Source organism: Pleurodeles waltl, chromosome 7 (assembly GCF_031143425.1).
Source record: "Pleurodeles waltl isolate 20211129_DDA chromosome 7, aPleWal1.hap1.20221129, whole genome shotgun sequence".
NCBI lineage: Eukaryota > Metazoa > Chordata > Amphibia > Caudata > Salamandridae > Pleurodeles > Pleurodeles waltl.
This window is the reverse complement of record NC_090446.1, coordinates 1320692117-1320715071: the sequence shown is the minus strand read 5'-3', so window position 1 is coordinate 1320715071 and position 22955 is coordinate 1320692117. Positions and strand designations below refer to the sequence as shown.

Below are 22955 nucleotides of genomic sequence, written 5' to 3'. Positions count from 1 at the left end.
GACAAGGAGAGAGGACCCCCTGGAGGACCCAGGTAAGTCCTTGTCTCTTTTTTTTCCTTGTTTGTGCACACTGGTGCACAAACAGGGACTGAAATGGCAGATTTTGTTGCTGCCGTTTCAGGCCTCTTGTGCACCTGCCTGTCCGGTGTGCAGTGCACAAGAGGCAGGATGTTGCACAAGAGGCCTGGCAGCTTTTGCTGCCTACGGCCCTGACCTGAATTTAGATAGATAGCTAGATAAACAAATAGATAGATAGACAGATAGACACATGGTGCTAGACTCTGACCTTCCCTGGAAGCTGAGGTAAGTATAAAAATGCTTTTTAAATGTATGCTGTGTGCATGCTTGCGAGTGAGAGTGTGTTTATGTGAGAGCGTGTATGTGTAAGCATGTTTGCGAGTAAAAGAGAAGGTCATAGGGTATGTGATGTCACTTCTGCTACCCCTGGCATTTTGGTGAATTGACATGCATGCATATAACCCCAACTGTGATGTGTCCTTATGCAAGTCAAATTTAATCACACAAACTAGGAACAACAGGCAGAAGCACGGCTGGAGATTTATGAGTATTAGGCACTTACAATGGGATTAGTTGCCATAAGCCCTTAGGATCTGTCTTAACATGACTTTGATAAAAATGTAAAACTCAAAATATATCTAGTTAAAGAAGCATTTCCAACCTTCTTCATAGCTTCTGGGACAAAACGTCACCTTCTTAAGGATGGAACCATCAGGAGCATTAGGCAAGCATTGTGGAAGACAGCAATTGAATAATTTCAGTTGCTCTTGACCTACTACTGATTTGGGGCCACTTTTGTAGGCATAGGGGGCAGGGTTTTTGTAAGAACTTTTTGATGCTCCAACATGGGTGTGGTGTTTGCCTCTGTCACAAATTAGATCATTAAAAACCATGTTTCATATAAGTAAATAGACCGGGCATTTCAATTGGAAATGGTTATAAAATACCCTCATTTGTATGAGATGAATGGTGAAAAATCTAATGAGCTTCATTGGAATGAGCATGATCTACCTTCTTAGCAAGTTATCAGATATCTTAGATGTTGGACATGGCTCTGCTGAGGGAATTTTCCTGAAACATTTTCCTTTTTTCTACCAGTCTTTGCTGGCTCTCTCTGCATGACCTTAGGACTCTAAGCACTTCCCCAGTGACTGGCAGTGGGTATGCTGGTGCGCCCATCCTACTTATGATAGGAAGGGAGTAGGGACACAGTTGAGGTGCTGTACTCAGGAGGGCCCAGTGAAACAGGAACACAACGTGCCCAGGGTGGGTGCAGCCCTGGCTACTAGGGGTGTGTGCACTGTGTGGGCCACCCTATGGAAGATCCCTTTACCTATGTCCTAGGCCTATGGAAGAGGCCTCCAGGGGCACTAGCGCACCTGTGCTCAGGGCAGAAGTCCCAATGTGGGGGCCAACTCGAAGATGCCTTATGCCTTCCTCGGAGGGCTTTCAGGGAAGCACCCCCATATGGGTGTCCCTTACCTAAAGGGAAGGTTCGGCTCTATCCATAAGGGTGGGATGGTCCTCTACTACCGTCTGTGGACCACGGGCATTGTCACTCTCTATGGGCAGTGGAGAGATGCGCATGCATGTCCTCCCCTGGAGGGGAGGTGGCACTGACCAACGTGTATGGGTCCCGCCATGGCAGGGCCCAGGGTGTGTACAGAGGCCACGGGACCTTCAAAGGTACAGAGCGTGGCACACCAGGTCAGTGGGTGCACACTTACACAAGGGGGGATTTCATGTATTTTGCACCTAGCACAGCTTGCCAATAGGGCCATCCTTGTCAAAAAGCACTGTATCATATAGTGAGCCAGGCCCAGGGGGCCTCTCTGTGGCTTTGTGCATGTGGTAGTTCATATAAATGGGGAGCTTAGCATAGCTGGCCTCGAGGTGCCTACTTGCACCAGGGCGTCATACGCCTAAATGGGACTGACAAAGCTTGCCAGTGTGTGCATACTTGCACCCGGGTGTTACCATGTTTGAGTGGCAACTAATATCACTTGCCTGGGTGTGTAACTTGAACCCTGGTGGTTTCCCTATGAAGGTACGGGAGCTGGCATCACTTGCCAGACTGTGCACATTTGCGCACAAATACCTTAATATAGGAACTGAGTCTGATAAAGTGGGCCAGCATTGGTGCACGTGCACTTTTGCAGTGGCTTTAACGAAAGTCCCCACACATGCCTTGGCAGGGATGAGTACGCACCTGGGCAAATGTACCCAGGGAGTGCCGAACACCCATGCGTGTTTGCACTACCTATGAGTATAAGGTAACAAGGGAGAATGAGTCTTATTAAGTCTGGCTGCAAAAATGGATTGCAGGGGAGCAGCCTCATGATGTTTAGTATTGTTGGACTCAGGACCCTTCTGATGGTAAAGGTGATGTTTTCATAGATGCCCTAGAAATGCCACTTCTGCGCATTTCTAGGTTCTGAAGTGGTTCTTGTGCCTTATAAATTACTCTTCACTTTACGGGTCATGGGCGTAGAGCACATCTGTACACCCAGGCGACCGCTATAAAACCTGGGCATCTAGAATGACAGATCCCTGCCATTTGAGGACTGGATAGATATATTGGGGGTGGGGGAGTTTTGACACTTGGCATCTGGGAGCCAGAGCATGGGCTCACTAAAGACAAAGATCTCTATTCCAGAGCCTCAGGGCGGATAGGGAGGAAATTTAGGGGAGACACCTGTGGTTCAAATGAGAACCCTTTGAACCACTTCCAACTTCAAAGGAACCATCTAGTACTACTAGGGGTAAAGAACAACTGCAAGGCAGAGTAACCTTTATGGCGATGCAGAACCGGTGCTGCTGGACCACGTGGGAGCACTGCCAGAGGAATCTGTAGTGCCCTGCAGGATAACTATCCGAGAAGGGCATCTGTGCTCCCCTTCCTGCTTAGAGACAGGCCTGAGGCTGATTGCCTGCTGCTGAGTAGCATCCTAAAGGGTAACTTTCCAAGGGGAGGTTGGCTTGCCCCCTGTTCTCCAAGGAGGTTTCTGGGACATCAAGGACCTCCTGAGAAGGGCTTACTTTGACGACCGGTAATATCTGGATAGCAGTGCCCTCTGTTGCATCTACATCATAAGCTGGACTTCACCTGGTGGCAGCGGTGTAAGCGTGGCTAAGTTTTGTGTGTTATGACCGGAATTGCCTGGTGCGGAGTTTCCCAAGGACTGTCAGCACTTCAGGTGAGTGGTCCTTCATCATGGGGGCCACTGCAAGCCAAGATGAATTGTTAGTGTGAACAAGATCACCCAGTGCAGGACCCCGCAGGGCCTGCTATTGTCGACTGTGTCGCATTTCTCTTGTGTGCCTCATTCCAGGGAGATACAGAAACCAAGTTCCAAGCGTAACAGGATGGTCTAGAGCGACTCAAGTGATTGTGTGCTAGATGTTGTGCCTTCCAAAGGGGTGCAGGATTTACATCCTTTATGGAAGAGTCTGGGAGTGTCTGGTGTGGTTCAAGTCATCATGCACCAAACTGATGCCTCTGTCCAAGGAGGTACCGTCTTGGGATTTGGCTTGTCAATAAATGTACAGTCAGGGCGACACAGATCAGCAGACCACTGACATTGTGCCTCCTTTTTGTGTTGGTACAGCACAACCGTCTGCGGTCACTTGAGCCTTTGAGCCCCAGACGCACACCTCCTGGTACAGGAGTTGGGGGCCTAATGACTTGCTCTGTGCATCTGGATGTGTTGAGTGTGAATCATGTCAACAACCCTCTCCATTCTGGAAATTCAGAAATTGCTACCTATTAGTTAACAGTGAACTGTCTAGCTGGGCTGGGTGCCTCAGTATCTAACGGCGACCCCAGTGACCCTCCACCTGTGTTTTGGAGACCTCTAAGTGAACCGCCTGTGGGGAGCCCGAATGTCTCCTCATTAATTGCTTAGCACTGTTGTATTTCATTTCCCCCACCTTGACCCCGTAACCCTGTGACTTGTGACTTAGCCGTGAGTGGCCCAGTAAGCAGGGAAAGGTTGATGCAAGCTTTATTTTGTGAAGGGGCAGGATAGCCTAAGCTGGTTTGTGGGTGAGGGGCGGTTTGGGACCTAAGGGGCTTGTAAACACCATGGCACCCACTATCTGGATTTCAGGGCACCGCATTAGGGTGCCAGGAGTGAGTGAGTGCATATGAGTGAGTGTGTGATACCTGTGGCACCGCACAGCAGTGCAGAGTGGATGTGCGGGAGTCAGTGTGGATGAATGCGAAGGCAGTACTGTGGTGCTGCTGGTCACGTTTTCCTGTCAGGGAGTTCTTATAGTTGGCATAACGTCTTACTAGTGTGGCTTCAGTAGCAGTGCTATGTGCGAGTGTTGTAAATCTTGTAGATACATTTTGCTGCTAATATTGGGAACCGGGGTGAACCCTGAATTTATGTGTTACACTGATTATGGGGAATTCTACAGTAGGTCTTGTGCATACAAAGTTTGGCACCTTATATGGGTGCGGGAAGGTAATATACCCTTTTTCTCATGTGTACATACAGTAGTAGTGTTTAACACAGCTGCGATTCATATCATGACTTCCACTGCAAATTGGGGCATAGTTGCAGAGTTACATTTTAACCATACTGCGTTGAACACCATCTTTTTATACAAGCACTGGGTGTGAAGTCTCCTTTGTTCCGCACAGGGTGGTTGTGGCAGGAAAGTACTATGTCTTTGCTTTACACATTGCCTCTGTGATAAGTCTGACTACTCTGTGGCAAGATACCCAAGGGTGAGGACAGGTTATACAGTAAGTGTGATCACCCAGCCCGGTGGCTCTGCCTGGCTAGGGTCTTTCCTCAGCCAACCAGAACGTGCCGCCTCCAACATTGGCATTCTATTGTTACATGATTTTTAGACACGCTGAGACCTTAATTTCTTTATTTTCTTAGTTATGGAAAAATATTGTAAATTTGGATGAGCAACATTTCATGTTAGTGTGTTGAGTAAATGTGATCAAAATAATGTTTTACCTGTTATCAAAGTTCTATTTCGTACATTTGCATTGAAAGTTTCAGCCCCAAATCTATATCAAATACAGATGCAACAAACTAACGTGCAATGTATCACAAGATCCCAGAGACGGTGTCGAAAAACTAAAAATAAGGATGCATAGTCTATAGTAAACAGAAAATGTTACTGTTGACCAGTGGTGCATAACAATCTTAATAGTCTGTTAACCCATGTTTTTTAAGGAAATCCAACATCTGTCTATTCCAAATTCATTAAGTTTTCACAGTGTGAGTTATTAGGTTCCCCGGTGTGACAACACAATTATTTCAGAACTCTTTAACAATATTGTTGCTTATTTTTTTACAATGATCCACATTCTATAAGGGGGCTCATGTTTTGAAAGTGTAACTCACGTTCAAAGATTAAATAAAAATTACAAATAATGTATACTTATTGAACTTTCAACCCACTTCAATTTATGTATGTGGATGAAATTGCAGTAAATACTCAACAAGCACAATTTTTAAGTGTTATTTTTCATTATGAACAAGCTGCACATCTCTTTTCTGACGTGAAAAGCATTTCAACCTCGCTTTTACTTCTGTAATGTTCCGAAGTTCCTAAATATTATCACGCTTCCCTTATTGAAACATGTTTTCTTTCAGTTATCAACTCTCAAACCTCAGCACATCATATCAAATAATCTTCCCTTCATGTTCTTATTTTTTAGGACCTTTCTGTTGCGTTAGGGAAAGCAGACTCTACTACATAAATTCAATGAAATACATATAGTGTATTATATCCTCTCACCAGTGCACACATTTACACAATTCTAGTCTTTCTTTTATGTGGAATGGAAGTGTAGTCTGACCCATAATTTGGTAAGAGGTGTGGTTTAATATATGATTGGACCAACATATTCACTAAACTATCAGAGATAGTTATATGGGTGATTGTTCCATCAATTGAGCTGATGGATCAAATCAAATCAAATCATAAACATTTATGAAGCGCGCTACTGACCCGTGCGGGTCTCAAGGCGCTAGGGGGAAGGGGTTACTGCTGCTTGAAAAGCCAGGTCTTGAGTAGTCTCCGGAATGCGGAGTGGTCCTGGGTGGTCCTGAGGATGGTGGGGAGGGAGTTCCATGTCTTGGCCGCCAGGTAGGAGAAGGACCTCCCACCCGCCGTGGAGCAGCGGATGCGAGGGACGGCGGCGAGAGCGAAGAAGACGGGTGGGTGTGTAGAAGCTGAGGCGGCGGTTGAGGTACTCGGGTCCCTTGTTGTGGAGGGCTTTGTGTGCGGAGGTGGGGAGGTTTGGAACATCATTCAAATCCCACCAAGGACACAGTACACTACTTGTTTTATTTTCTTTGTAACAGCTACAGCAAGACTACCTAGTTCATGGAAATTGGGAGATTCCCATACTCAATATGGCCTATTTTGCATGACTGATAGGAAAAAATGTCTGATAAATAGGTAATTTGTGTTTTTATTGGATGTAGAAACGACTTTACCGCTATTTGGTCTGTTTTGTAAGTCATTGTGGCTCAATCGTTAAAGTTCAACAATGATAATGATGTCAATAATTGAAATCAAATGAAAGAAAATAAATAGTGCTAAATCAGCAGCTATCAAGTCAATATGTTTCAGCTGGTTTGATTTTCATCTGTAGCCTACTTCAGGTTCTTTCTGTATTCCATTACATTCAGAAATAGCAATACCAGTTTTGGGCACCTGTTAGAAATTGGAAAAAAGGTAAAATGAAGACCTTTGTACAAGATTTGTTTCCTCATTATAATCTATTGACACCAGTCGTCCATGAATAAACCAGATTGTATTTATGTTAATATATTCTGGCTGTGATATTGCTAGTCAGTGCTGCTCCATTGTAATGGTTTGTGGCAGGTGAGTTATGAAATCAAAATGCCAGCTGGAAAAAATGGTCCAAATTGTGAATAATAACTTCCCAAGCAGAACTCTTAATCACCATATATACAATAAAAGGACAGACTGGCCTTTCAGACCACTTTGTTCTACATTTTCTAAATGAAAACAAAATGTATTATTAGTTGTTCATGTAAATGTCTATTTTTGGGGAACTAATACGGGGAACAAGAATCTATTTTCATGATATCCACACATTCTATTAGCTTACTTTAAACTGCCAAAGAGCATGTGTGTTAAAGAAATTAAGCGAAGCATATCTGTGTTTGTTTTTAAATTACAGATACCGCATTGATTATATATTATTTTCAGCTGCAAAATCTTTGATTGAAAGAAGCAAGTCAGGAGGGTGATTGTGTGACCATGTATTGTATGAAGTAAAATACCCATACCCTTAAGTAACATTTATGTCACTTTAGAATTCTCTGTCCTTATACAAAAACTAAAGGCATGATTTAGGGCCATATGTACGATCACTTTTTCCCATAGACACAGAATGGGTAAAACCCTTTGATACATCTGGCCCTTAGTGTTTGACTGGTGGTGTGCATGTTTCCAACCACTGAGCCTACCCTGGTTCCTTGGATGAAAACTAGGACCAAGAGTCCACGGATGCTGTCTGTCAGTGAAAGTACCTCAGACCATCTGCCCTACTTGGGCTGAACATTACAACATTAATGTATCCTCTTCCCTTTGCAGTTCCAGACAGGACACTAAAGAAATGACCCTCAGATAATGGAAAGAAACTCCCAGCTTGTCAGTTAGATTTTGTTTTGTTTTTCAATAACAAACTCCTGCTTTGGGAAACAATAATCTTTGATGATTGGGTGCTTTCAATAGCAATGTTTCCATGGCTTAAGTTGCCCGGAAGGAGGTTCTGCTGAGCGCAAAGAAATCTCACCAAGTCATCTAAGTATTCTGATCGTTCTTCCACCAGGTCAACCGAGTACAACCTTCCCCTATACTGGCAGACCGACCGCTATAGTCTAAAGCGTCATTTTGCTTGTGTTAAATAAAGGCCATCTTTTGGCAATACACTTCAAGGTACTTGTAAAACCCGTAATCTCCACACCTCACTGAGCTAAACATGTCTGTATGAGAGGGCAACGTGATTAAAAAAAAATGTATGTATAACACATAACACATAAGAAATGAGAAAAGTTGAAAGAAAGCGTAAACACCTGAAATAACATTGCGTGACAGTCCAGAAACAAACATTGCCAACAAAGAAGAGAACATCATTTAAAATAAACATGCCACGTAAAAATGCGGAATGTTTGCATATTTTACATGTCACGAGGTGTTTTCTTAGTAGGTTTGCCTTGACTCACTACAAATGAACCTCGTGACATTAAGCTATTTAGTGGTGGTTTGTGGGTTAAGTGTTAAGAAATAATTGCCAGACTTAACACATGAAGTAAATCACCTATAAGGGGTGTACACGTTTTTAATCAACTAAACCAGACAGGGGATTATTTGGTTTCTCCAGCGTTAATTCTATTCCTGCTCTTTCGGCCACAGGCCTGAGGAGGATAGCGTGACACAAGTAGTCTGAATACGGCAGCACAAACTAAGATGGTTGGATGAAGTCAGTACAAACCAATGTAATGTAACGCACGGAAGAATGAAAAACTCTTATTTTTGGAAACCTTTTACCTCCTTGAAGCACAACGTCTTTGACAAATATAAGCTAAATAGATATAGGAGACTATGCATTTCCAGCATAAGCCTGGAATGACCATTATTCACCTATGGGAGGTGAGTGGAAGGACAAGGAGTATTATCTGATCAAAATAGGTTTAAATTAGAAGGGACGGATTTCCGGGTTCTGGCTTTCAGCAGAAACAATGAACGATTGCAAAACAGGTCAAGGCGTCAATTATGTTACAAGGATATCTCGAGTTCATCTCTCCCAAGGTTTCACACAGTGATGTCAGACAATGTTTTTGTTAGAGTTCATTGGCAACCGTGGACAATGATAGTCCAGCCTGAACTGCCAGGCCAAGTCCTCACTGGACCAGAAAAAAAGCACTTTGGGACTGGTTTCTGGGGTTTGAGTTGCATAGGTTGCCCATAAGTGGCCAAGGTATGCCCAGACGTGCTTCCTTGCTCACTGTGCCACTGGATTCTAGCTGGCCTGGCTGAGGAGTGGTGATACCCCCAAAACATGTCCCAGGATGCTTGTTTCCAGTCCAGGGAGGACTGGGCCTGGCAGCTCGGTCTGGATTGTTCCCATGGGGAACAGGGTCAAGACTGATTTGCAAATGGCTGGGTCCAAATAGGTGGCATGGTGAGCAAAAGAACGATAGACGAAACCCAGCTCTGTGACTGGGGGTGAGTGAAAAGTTTCAGCATTCCTTCCTTCATCCTTTTGTGTTGCCAATGCTAACATATGACATTAGCCATCAGAGGAAGCAGGCATATTCTAATTTATCATTCATCCCCAATGGTTGCATGGTGTCTAGATGTTTAGTTCAGAACAGTTCAGTTCTCAAAAGTATTTTCTGATTGTCCACTCCTGCCTTAGGATATACCACTTTAAAAATGTGGGGGCATATTTAAGGAAAATGGTGCTGCACGCAGTGCAGCACCCCTTTTCTTGCACCCTTTAGCGCATCCCTACCGCCACCATATGTGCGCCATATTTAAAGTACGGTTCACCATTTGCAGGGTCGGAGGCAATAGTGTCATTTTTTTACACTATTGATGTACTCTGCAGGAGTAGTGCCAAAATGTTGTCGCCGCTCCTGCAGAGTACATAAGGGCCCATTGTATTCACTGGCATGCCCCATTTTAACACCTGCTATGAGCAGGCTTTAACACTGCCGAAAAAAAATGACACAAGGAAATCTCTGAGATTTCCTTGCACCATTGGTTCGGGCCCCCTACCAGGGGAATGCCCCCTTTACATACATTATGCCTGTGTAGCGCAATGGGTACAAAGCAGTGCAATGAATGCATTGCACAACTGTGTAAATATGGAACACCATTTTTGTCCTTCTAACACCACATTAGCGTAAAAAAATGACACTAATGTGGCATTAAAATGGCGCAAGGAACTCTTAAATATGCCCCTTGGAATCTTAACTGTGAGATATTATCACTTGCTTCCATCCAATTCATTGTCACACTTGATCTTAATTTATTACATATGTTGCTTTTATGTTCTGTTATTTGTACTTTGATCGTCCTTTCTGGCTTACCAACATACATTTGACCACATGGACACATCAAGGCATACACCACATTTTTAGTACTGTAATCTGCTGAGTGGTTCAACAGAATAATGTGGCTTTTCATAGGATGTATCAAACTACTCCCGATTATTAGATTATTGCAATGTATGCAATTCAAGCACTTTTGGGTACCACAATGGTTTGTATCTTTATTTTGAGCTTTAGCTATTAGGATCTCCTTTATATTCCTTGACCTGCTGTAAACAAATAAAGATTTGTCATTGTACAGGCCTTGGAAATCTGGTTAATTCTGCAGAATTTCCCATGTCTTATTTATGATGTTTTTGACAGCGTGTGCCTTTGATGAGGATTTTAAAAAACATACCATGTATTTTATCCTCTAGAGGATCTACTTGATCTAGTACTGAGTGAGGGCAACCTCGATGCTTGAACTTCAATTTAAAGGTCTCATATGTGACCGAAAGATCCTTGAGATCAGATACAATATTCTTGAGCCTGATGAATTGTGAATAGAGTACATGATGTTTCAATGCTGGTTGTTGGAAACTCAGAAAATGCCAACTGTTGTTCCTGTCAGTTGATTTTTTATGCACACTGGTGTGTATACCTGTAGTAGTTAGTTTCACCAGTACATCCAGGAAAGATACATGTTGTTTTTGGATCTGATGAGTGAATTTGATTAGGTCATTCCAAGTGTTCAATATTGCCATGTTATCCCTCAATGCTTGTAGATTGCCTTTCCATATTAGGAAGATGTTGTCTGTGAATATTTTGTATATGATGAGATGTTGCTGCCATTGTTCATTTGGGGTCATAAAGTCTGCTTCCAATTTTGCCATAAAGATATTTGCATATGAAGGCACTCCTGAAAATCCCATAAAAGTTCAATTTCTCTGTCAAAAGAAGCTTTCCTGACACTGAAAACACCTATGGTACATTGTAAAAGTTTTGAGTTCTAAAAGAAAAGCCAGATCATTCAGTAGAGTTGCTCCTTACCATTTCTTGAAACTCCACTGCACCTTCCACCATCCCCAGACCAGCTGACAGTGGACCATTTGTCATTGTTGCAGCAGAATGTGCAGTCCAAAGGAGCCTAAAGGGGGTGCTGATGCCGGAAGTGGTTCAAGGTTGTTATTCCCCCACTTCATGGTGCCAAAACATGATTGAGGCCTCTGCACCATGTAAGATGTTTCACCTCTCAATGCCATCTTCAGGAAGAACAAATTTTGGATGTTCACCCTAGACAAGGTTTTGTCTATCCTCAATCTTTGAGGTTGGATGGAGCTACCTGCAGTTCACTGTGTGTCAGGGGCATTTTGAGTCCGCTGTGCTCCCCTTTTACCTCACCAGCAGCTCTCAGGTGTTCACAAAAGTGATGGCAGTGGTTGCAGTGCACCTTAAGAGGTCAGGGGTCCTAGTCTTCCCCTACCTCTATCGCAACCTGTTGAAGATTGACTTGACCCAAGCAGTCCTCACTAAACTCCAGACTGGGAAAATCTCAATTTTGCTGGGCTTTACTATCAACTTTCTGAAGACATCCCTGAGTCCTTCCCTTTCATTAGATCCTTTCTGGACAGAGTGCAGTTTTGCTATTTCTCGGAGTAGAGAGTGCAGGACACAGGGGCTATGATCCCAGTGCTTCAGTCTCTGTTCTGGATATCAGTGAGGATGGCTCTGAAGCTGTGGAGCTAATTGTCTACTGCATCCTGTTGATCAAGCAGGCCAGATGGCTTATGTAGGCTGTGCAGTGGGATCTGAAGTCTCAGGTGGCACAGCACCTGGTGACCTTTCTGCTAGGTTCCAGATTTCAGAAAAGACAGAAAGATCTGCAATGGTGGCTTCAGGACCATGATTGGGTCAGGGGCAGACCTCTATCCTTACCCCACCCAGAGCTCACATCACTTCAAATTTGGGGAGGCCACTTGGGAGAGGTGGAGATCAGAAGCATCTGTTCTCTAGCACTGGCCCGGCTTCATATCAATCTTCTGAAGCTGTGAGCCATCCACTTGGCTTGAAAGCTTTTCTACCATTTATCAGAGTTACACTGGTGCAGGTACTCCCAGATAACACTACTGCCATGTGAAACTATAACAAGCAGGGTGGGGTGGGGTTGTAGACCCTTTGCCATGTTGCTTTAAATCTCTGGATGTGGCTAGATGGGCAAGAAATGTTTCTGGGGATGCACCTCCTAGTGGTTCCATAACTGCTAGCATGGATGGACTAAGCTGTCAATGCCTTGATATTGTAAATGGCAATTACATCCCGAGATGGCTAGGTAGTTTTCCACTCAATCTTTCCACCACTTCCAAGAATTAACAATGTTAGCACTTTTGCATGTTGGAGTTTGAAAGGCGTCTCTCACTCGAGATGCGTTCTGTCAAGTGGAACTTGGGACATTTGTATGCCTTCCCACTTATACATCTCCTGCCCAAGTTCTGAAAAAGATCAGGACTAATGAGCCCATGGTGCCAAGTTATCTTAGTGGCCCCGGATTGGGCACAGAGACTATAGTATCCGGAAATCCTGGTCATGAGCATCTGCCCTCTCTACTTAGGAATGATCTTCTGTCGGAGCAGCGAGGCAGGGTTCTGCATCCAAACCTGTGCAACCTTACCCCCCATGCTTGAAACTGAGCAGTGACAACTGAGTGCTTTCGACCCTTCTCCTGAACTTGTTGATGTCATCTTGACAGCCAGGCATTTTTCAACCAAATCTGTATATACCTGTTGTTGAGATAAAATTATGCCTCGGTGCACTATAAAACAGATATACCCACTCCATGCCAAACTGTCAGAAGTTTTGTTGTTTGTGTTGCCTCTAGCCCAGTAGGCCTTTCTTTGGACATTGGTAAAGGGTACCTGTCAGTACTTTTTGTGGTTGGTAGACCAGGCCTTGTTCAAATCACCAACTGAAATGTGTTTCTTCATGGGCTTACATTATATGTTCCACCTTCTCTGTTCGCTATGTCCCTAATGGGTTTTAAATTTAGTCCTCACATTCCTCATGTGTGCACCCTTGGAACCTTTACACAACTGTTTTGTCAGGCTTCTTACCCTCAAGACAGTCATTCTTAGCGCCATGACATTGGTACAGTGAGAGAGCCAGTTAACAGCCCTGTCTGCCAACCCACCCTAAACCACTTTCTACCTCGACAAGCTCTGCACATCTCAAGCCTCCTTTCTTCCAACGTTTTGACTTTCTTTCATGGAGGGGAGGTCAGAACATCTTTCTTCTGGCATTCTTTGCTCTGCCTCACCCCTTTTAAGTAGGAAGAGACACTCCACCAGCTGGATCCAAAAAGTGTTCTCTGCTTCTATATTGATCATACCAGAGAACACTGGGAGGCCAAGCAGCTATTTATCAGAATCACTGAATCAAAGAAAGGCAAGGGTGTGCAGGAAGGGACCATCTCTTGCTGTATCATACTTTGCATCAACTAGGGCCAAGGCTGCCACCACTGCATTGGCATGCGTGATGCCTGTTCTGGACATTTGCCAGACAGCTACATGGGTGACACTCCATGTGTTCAAAAAGCACTAATGTCTGGATTGCCTGAATTGTCAAGATGGACATTTTGCTTGATTGGTCCTGCAGAACTTTTTGGTTTGAGCCATTTCACAGGCCCACTTCCTGGGAGGAACCCCTATGGTATCCACCTAAAAGGTGAGGAATCAGCTTTTAGAAGTGGCTATCAAAAGAACAGTTACCTACCTTCAGTAACACTTTTTCTGGTAAAGACTCTATCTAACCTCAAATGCCTTACAACCTTTCCATCCTTCCTGCTCCGTAATCTGGACTCTTTTCCACCTAAAAAGTGTTAGATTTCTGACACTGGTCTCAACCAATCTGATATTGGCTCGGCATCTGTGAGCATGAAGGAGCCAGAAAGTAACTGATGTCAAACCATATAGGCAGCACGTATATAATATAGGTCCACACATGTCACTGTCAGCATAGAACAACACTGATGTTGAGCTGCTTGCACCATCTACAGGCATGCAGGGGTACTACTGAAGATGTTCCAGATCCTGTCTGATGCCTGGGGGAATATTCAAAAGGTGATGAATTTGCAGTTAGATAGAGTCTTTACCAGAAAGAATATTACCAAAGGAAAGTAACTTGTTCATCACCTGCGAACAAAGTAGCAAAAGAGGAGATTTGCCTACCATTGGCACATCCAGGGACACCTTTGGGGCTCTTCTGTTCATTCTAATCAATGTATATGTAAATATATAACACATGCATACAAAAGTCATTTCTGTTAGTGGGCTTTCAGATTAAAGACACATTCAGTCTAGTCAGTCAGTCAGAATACTTTATTTGATTAGTTAAAACCATAAAGGGTACACAATATAAAAATACTTATACCATATTCAATAATAAACATAAAAACATGTCTAAAAATACTAAAATGAAACTTCCAACAAAAGTTAAAACAATCGGGGATATAGATCATAATCCTAGGTTTTGTACAGCACATCTCTTCTTCTTTCTAACAACAGCAACTAGAAAATTTGCAACGCTAAAACCATCATAGTAACTAAATAAAATTTGAAGATAAGTCAGTGCTGGTCTAACTTGTGAAAAACCTTTATCTTTTAATAATAGTACCATAACACATTGATAGATAGAGCAGTAATGATCACACAACAACATAAAATGCAATGTGTCTTGGGTAGAGAAATTATTGCAAGAGCAAGGGCCCAACTCAACCTTGTGCCAACCTTGGGGTTCTGAAAATAGACCATGCAGTAGATTCAATCTGAACCATATAAGTAAAAACAATGGTAAGGGATTGTGGTAACAATTACATAGGGCTCTGTTGATGGCCAAGCTTTATTTTAAAACTGTAGGCCAGCACTGTAGGTTTAAGAAGCTCCCTTGCTTCTCTCTCCGCACAAAGAGTAGACAGATACTGTTTTCTCACCCAAGGCAAATCTCGCTTAGCAAGCCCATTGGTATCCACAAATAGGCCAGGGCGCCCAACTTTCTCCACTAAATTATTTTTGAAGTGGGGCCAGGGAATTTCATTAGCCCTCTCCAAATTTAAACAGTCTTAACCGATTATTTGATTTAGCTACAATTCAGAATTAGTCCACATCTGATCCAAAACAACAAAGGAGCTAGGGCCACCTAGTCAGAAATATAGAAGACTTGCAGGGGAAGTAGGGGGGAGCAAACAACTGAAGTTAATTTGCACACTGCACTGAGGGAGTCTGATCCAAGTGAGCCTTTATTAAGGACATTAAATGTTACGGGGGATATACATTCAGCAGACTCTCCATCTCCAAAGAGAGCCGTATGGACCAAAAATAGAAAGAAAAAGGCCTCAATTCCTGGATCTTGTCTTGGGGGACCAGCCCCTGTACACAATAATGAATCAATTGTCACCTGGACACAGGCAAAGGAACATCTCCTATTATTGACAATTCAGTGGTATCAATCTTGGGCACTGGTGTAGACAAGCATTTTTATTCAATAATTGAACCTATGTTTTGGGCCTTATATGAGAAGATTATAGGGTACCTAGATTACATTGTAGAGGTGGTGTTGGGAAAGTTGTCTTTACTAGAATCTTCAATCACTGAGTTAAAGTTTTTTTTTAAAGGAAATGTGAGTAGGTCCTTGGCTTCTTTGCCTAGTGATTCCCAAGCCAGGCATAATGCTCAGCACGTTTGCTCTAGGTCCCCACAACGCATAAGTGCCCGACAATCCCCCGTAGAGAACATGAGTGATACTCATAATGATGGGATCTTCCCCAAACCACCTAATGACTCTTCAGCCCTCTCCTTTATTCAAGATGGCAAAGGGCAACCTATAGCTCAGAAATTGACATCCAATAGGACATCCTCTGTTTCTCCCTCCAAAAAGAGCACACATAGGCCCATTACTTCTTGCATTTCTGACCCCTTTGTGAGGGAGGGAAGTTCGATCAGACTACATCTTCACCCTGACGCAACTCCTCTAGTTGCCGTTCTGGTAGGGGTCCGTCCACTGAGAGCTGGTACTTCAGAATCTACCCCAGAGCCCATCTGTAAAACAAAAAATTAGTGTAATAACCTGATATGCTTGGAATTACAAGCCCCAGCCCACATCATCATGGCTAGACGGGTTGGTTGGGTGGGCCATGGGAAGAAAACAGAAGAGGGGGACTGCAATGTTATTAATTTTGATCAACCTAACATAGCAGGCCTGCTGTTTTATTCAGGATCTAACTTCCATCCCATGGGTATTAAAGCCTTACAGCTTTTTTTTTCTTTTATCATCCCAAGAAATGGGTTCGTCCAGGTCACATTAGGACATTCGTCAGAGAGCCTATAAGGAGGCTGAGAGAAGTTCAGGAGGCTTCTATAATAACAGCCAATAGATTCCAGCCATTGAGTCTTCTTGACTCAAATGATTGACTGACTCCAGCCGCTAGTCCCCCACCAAACGTTGAGGTCTGTGAAGCTTCCGAAAGGCCCCATATTCTGACCACAAGTAAGACAGTGTCCAACTCAGTTAGTCAGCTGAATGTCTTTAGGTGGAACATCGCTGGGCTAAATAATCAGTAAGAAGATGAGGGATGGCTCAACATCCTAAAGGACCAACATATGGTGGGTTTACAAGAGACCTGGGAAATTGAGACTACATTCATTTTAGATGGGTATATGGGTTTTTAGAGCCTGCCTTTCCCCCTTCATCGGGCTAGGACAAACACCCATTTCTCTAAATATTTCAGGCACTTACAAGAAACTTGACACAAGTGCAAGTAACATGTTAGCAGTTCAGATGACTTCTAAAAACAAACCATATTCAGTCTATAAAGAACACCAACAGAAACTTTTCTTCACACCTGGTATTTATTTATTTTTAGGGCACGCCTTCCTTAACTGTAGTTTTCAAAGATTAACATTATAGATTGCCAACATTTTACACCTTTAGAGTGTTTTGCTTGAAGGTTTACAGATGTTACTACCAGAGTTTTTCAAGCCTCGGACCGAGAACCCTCCTCCGCTTCATCACCGGACGTCTCAACAACTGCTGCACCATCTCCCCCAAGAACAGCTACGGACCTTTCACCAGCAGGACCTACAACTTCAGCCCCAGCCTCAACAAACCAAAGCTACTCTCCGCACACAAAGATACCAACAACCTCCACAACCCCATCAACTGCCTGCTCCTGAACATCCGCTCACTCCACAAACATGCCAATGAACTCTGGGACCTGATCAACACCACCGACCAGACATCGCTTTCCTTACCAAGACCTGGACCAACCCCACCTCGGGTCCAGACATCGCCATTCCTGACAGTTATAGCATCCTAAGGAAGGACCGGCCCTTCCACCTGGGCGGAGGACTCGCTTTCATACACAACATGTCAAGGCTGTCCTAGAACAACTTTGTAGACATCGCTATCCCCCAGGCCCTGGCATCAGTTGACTTCCTCCTGTTCGGTGACCTGAATTTCCACCTCGAGGACCGCACTGAACCAAACACCACCGCTCTACTCACCAACCTCGCCATCCTCAGCCTCAGACAGCTGGTCTCCACACCAACACACATCGTATGACACACACTGGACCTCATCTTCACCTCAAGTAACCGGATCACCATCAAGACCATCTCCACCCAAGACTACCGCTGCATACACTTCACAGTCACCTCACCGCCAGGACCTCCCACAGGAAATGGAATGAAATCACCAATGAGCAACTCACCAAATCCCTCAGTCCCCCCTCTGACGATGCCAACACAGCAGCGCGCAATCTCAACGCATGTATCACCTAATGTGCCAACACTCTAGGCCTTCTCCGGCTGACATCGGCCAAACACGTACCTAAGAAAGCCAACTGATTCACCACTCCTTCAGAGTCGCAACCGCCGCCTACCACCGAAAAATCAAGAACGCAAGGAAGGACGCACTCCGGGAGCGCATCAAATACTCCGCACACAACTCTAAGGAACTCTTCTCAGTCATCAACGAGTTCACAGATCCCCCCCTCCGAAGCCGCTAGCATCCCTCCGTCACAGGAGCTCTGCGACATACTCACCTCCTTTTTCCACCACAAGATCCTGGACATCTACAACAGCTTCCTCCTGGAAAATCCTGGCACCGGAACCTGCAACTGACCCACACCCCCAGAACCCACCCAGACCATCCACAGCTGGTCCATACTCACCACAGAAGAAACAGTCAACATCATGAACAGCACCCACTCCGGAGCCCCTTCGTGCCCCTGCCCGCACCACATATACATCAGAGCCAGCGCATCCACCGCCTGAACTCCATAACACAATCAACTGCTCCATCAGCATGAGCACCTTCCCCGAGGACTGGAAACACACCGAAAAAGAAACCTTCAGCTGACCCATCAAAACAAAAAAAATTCCAGCCCATTTTGCTGCTACCCTACCCTGCCAAAGTACTGGAGAAAGCAATCAACACACAACTTCGAAATTTCATCGAGGCCAACAACTCCCTGGACAGCTCCCATTCCGGGTTCCGCAGCAGTCACAGCACTGAGACAGCACTCCTGACAGCCACCGATGACATCTGATTACTCCTAGACTGCAGCCACGCCACAGCACTCATACTCCTCGACCTCTCAGCAGCATTCGACATGGTCTCCCACAGCACTCTGCGCACCAGACTCCATGACATAGGAATCCGCTTAAGAGCCCAGGAATGGATCCACTCCTTCCTCTCCGGGATGACGCAGAGGGACAGACTCCCGCCATACACTTTCAGACCTGCAGGATCCTCTCCGAGTCCCACACTGTTCCTCGTCAGAAGCCAAGGTCTGGTTATCCTGTCATATGATGATGCATCCAACTCATCATTTCCCTCACCGAAGACCCAGACATGGCCAAAAGGAACTTTCACTCAGGAATTAAAGCCGTCACCACCTGGATGGGAGAAAGCTGCCTCAAGCTCAATTCTGACAAGACACAGCTCATCATCTTCAGAACGCCACCTCAGCTTGGGACGACTCCTGGGGGCCCACAACCCTCTGCTCCCCCCCTGCACTGACTGAGCACAAGCCGCAACTTAGGAATCATCCTTGACTCCTCCCCATCCATGACCCACCAGATAAACTCTGTCACCTCCTCCTGCTGGCACACACTCCGCAAACTTCGGAAGATCTTCAGATGGATCCCAGCAGACTGTTGCAGGACAGTTGCCCACGTCTTAGTCACTAGAAAGCTCGACTACGGCATCGCCCTCTACACCGGCACCTCAACCAGGAACATTAAAAAACTTCAACTCATCCAGATCGCCACCGCCAGACTCATTCTGGACCTCCCTCACCAATAACACATCTCCCAGCACCTCCACTGGCTACCGGTTGAGAAGTGAATCCCCTTCAAGCTTCTCACCCACACATATAAGGTCATACACAATGCAGGACCAGCCTACCTGAACCACTGAGTCTCCTTTCACACCTCCACCAGATCCCTCTGCTCCACCCAGATGGCCCTGGCCACCGTCCCTTGCATCTGCAAAACCTCCGCCGGAGGACAATCTTTCAGCTATGCTGCAGCAAAGAGCTGGAACAACCTACCCCTGCATCTCAGACAAAGCCCGTCGCTCACCATCTTCAGGAAGAACCTCAAGACGTGGCTCTTCGGATGAGGCCCCTCCCCCCCAGTGCCTTGAGACCCTCACAGGTGAGTATTTGCGCTGTACAAATATTGATTGATTGATTGATGGTCATTCAAGTTTAACATCCATTGTTTCCATGGATCGAAAATGCCACATACATTTGCTTTCTTTGATTTTATAAAATTCGACTCTTGGTTATCATAAATATTGACATACATCACACTCCGTGGGGGTACTCACATTGCGCTTCTAGTGAAAGAGATACTCTACGTTCACTTCAAAGCTTCTCACTGGGCTTCCCTCATGTTTCATAAGGAGTTCTTTGATATTTCAACTAGAGTTCTGTGGTTCATTCTACTTTCTTGGTTTTAATTTAGGGAGCTTTTGATTTACTCTTAGGACCTTTTTTAGTGTTTGGTGGATGGGATACTTTAGCACAAGCATGGCGGGTATTTTGTTTACTGTTTCAAAAGTACATTGCCACACTGGCTGATGTTTATACGTCTTTCTATTTTTAATATTTTTTCTGTAGATGAGGTCAGCTCCCTGATATCATCCATTAAGTCAAGATCACCTAGCGACCCCTCTCCTCCACATCAATACAGTAGCTCTCGAGATCCTTCCTCCAGCCCTAACTAACCGATGAAATCTCTCCATTATGTCAACCATGGTCCCTGACCTCTGGAAGCATGCTTTTATAATGCCTCTCCAAAAGAAACCTTTAGTGGATGTTAAAACAGTCAGCAAGTTTCACCCTATCTCACTACTGCCTTTCCCTTCCACAAATATTGAAAAAGTGATCAACGCTTAATTCTCATTTCTGTTTGGGGCCCACCTACTTAGGAACTTAGCTTGTTCCATCCCTCCAAAAATGTGTTGTATTCCTCAGGCAAGCTCTTGGTTGTGCCTAAAATCTTGCTATCTGGGTTAGATGGTCCCCTCTTCTGCGTATCTTTCTTCCAGACTCTGGAATGTTCTTCCTCTGGACCTAAAACAAATCTCTGACAATTTGTTGTCCACAAAAAGCTAAATAACTTGCTCTTCTTATATGCTCTACTGCTTCTCCTACTCTGAGCAACACCTTAAATGCCAGGACAACTTGTGAGGTGATTGCACACCCTACAAAACACTTAAACATAACAATATAGTTTACGGTACTTATGTGATGACTTCTGCCACATTTGCGACAGAATATTCCATCCGTCATGCTCTAAGAGATGCCATCAGAATTTTTATTTTAATTGAGGTTTTCTGGTTTACTCTTAGCTCCTTCATTTTAACTCAGGCTTCACTAGTCTACATGGGTTCTGGTGACTCCATGGTCTCACTTCAGAGGTTCTTTGATTCTGACTTAATACAACTGAATCCAGGACTTTTTGGATGGGTCTTATAGGTTGTCTTGTAAAACCGTATTACTTTTAAGTGTTACTTTAGGATTTCACTGATTATCTTCCAATGTTTTCTGCTTTGATTCTACTCCAGGAGTCATTTAATTGCACTTAAAAGGTTCTTCTGTTTAAATCCATGGGTTCTCTGACTTTGCACCAGGGATTCTGTAGTCTTACCCCAAAGATGTGTTAGTTTTCTTCCATGGGTCTTGGATTTTACTCAGCCTGTTCTGCCGTTTAATACCTGGGTTCTCCGAGAATACTCCAAGGTTCTTCTTAGATTTTCTTCAAGTGTTCTCTGATTTTTCACCGGAGGTAACTCAGTTTTAGATGTAAAGGTTATCTACGTTTCCTCTAGGGCTTCTTTAGTTTTCCTATAGGAGTTCCCCATGTTTATTTCAAATGTGCTTTAGTCTATCTCCAAATGTGTTCCAGTGTTGATTATGTTATAGGATTAATCAGGGGATTTCTGGTTTAACTCTATTGGGTATTACTTGAAGGTTTCCAGGTGTATTTAAAGCATGCTTTCATTTCAATCTCGGTGTTTCTGATTTTCTTGAGGGGGGGCTCAGTTTTTTTCTCTGTGTGACGTGTTTTTACTCATTCCTGTAGTTCACTTCTTTTCTCTGGGTATTTTTTGGTTTTCTATGTTTTATTCAAGTTACGCTTTCGTTTTAAGTTATGATTTCTTTGTTTCTCACCATGTGCTCCCTGCATGTATGTATGTATATAAGTGGCATTTCATTAGCTCGAACTTAGCTAAAAGGCAGCAGACTCATAAAATAAACGAGTGATGGGTTAGGTAGCTGGTTCGTGGATTTCTAATGCATTGCGATGTAGTATTCTTTAAAAAGGTCCCAACATCCTAGGGCTAACTGAAGAAGCGTCCATGTTTTAAGCAGGGTCAACACGAAGAGTTTTGAGGCAAAGCCACTAATTTATACTTTTGCCAACAGCAATAAGGTCACATTTGATACATTCAGTGGGCATCTGGTACCCCCGCCTTCACTCCTTTAGAATCATATTCCCTGAGCCACCTGTTCTAATAGAAACAGCCTTGCTTTTACACCACAGAGTATCATATTATGATGTACGAACTCCATGTTTTGTATCGTAGTTATTCCCAGGATTTGTTCCAGAAATTTCTAAATTTCAGTTCATCAGAGGTTTATGTGTGCACTTCAGAAATGTACACAATTCATTGTAGCGACGATCCTGAGTTAGATCAATACTATGTTTGGCCATTCCCGTTTTGTTCTTCAGACTTTCCAACACTCTATTCTTAGTGTTCCATAGTTTCCACATATTTGTGAAGTAATACCGTGTATCCATTGTACAACGTAGAATGATGACGTCATACACATTATAAATCTGTTTAATCCTGGTCATACTCCTTTCCATTCTCATAACAATGGATCTCAACAGCCCATCTTTTGCTCGCATGTCTGGGCTACCCCTTTACTTCTGTAGGTAGTCCCCACTCCAGACCTGTTAAAACACCTCAGTTCAGATGCCATAATGCAACTCACTCCAAAGAATTACAAAGGTGAGCGAGTCACTATTCAGTGCAGCCCACTTCAATCCAGACAGAACTGCCCCACTTTCAGAAAGCCTCAACACCTTTCCTGCACCCACAAGCATTTTTAAATAGTCCCCTGTGGGATTTCTCAGCCAATTCCCAACCCACAACACAGGAGCTAACAAAAATTAGAAAGCACCTAGAGGTTACTGTGTTACTAATGCGCCCCATAGAAGCACTGTAAATATATGAAATAAATATTTTATTTTAATATGGGTACCATAGTTGTGTGTTTCTGGAAAAGTATGATTAAATGATCATAGTTTTGGACCATACACCAGAAAA

At 44.1% G+C, this 22955-nt stretch overlaps 1 protein-coding gene across 2 annotated transcripts in view; it reads left to right on the top strand.

Annotated features, from left to right (window-relative positions):
• FAM83E (family with sequence similarity 83 member E) overlaps nucleotides 1–22955 on the top strand; it is a 379140-nt gene that overhangs the window by 297528 nt on the left and 58657 nt on the right. The window lies entirely within an intron of this gene.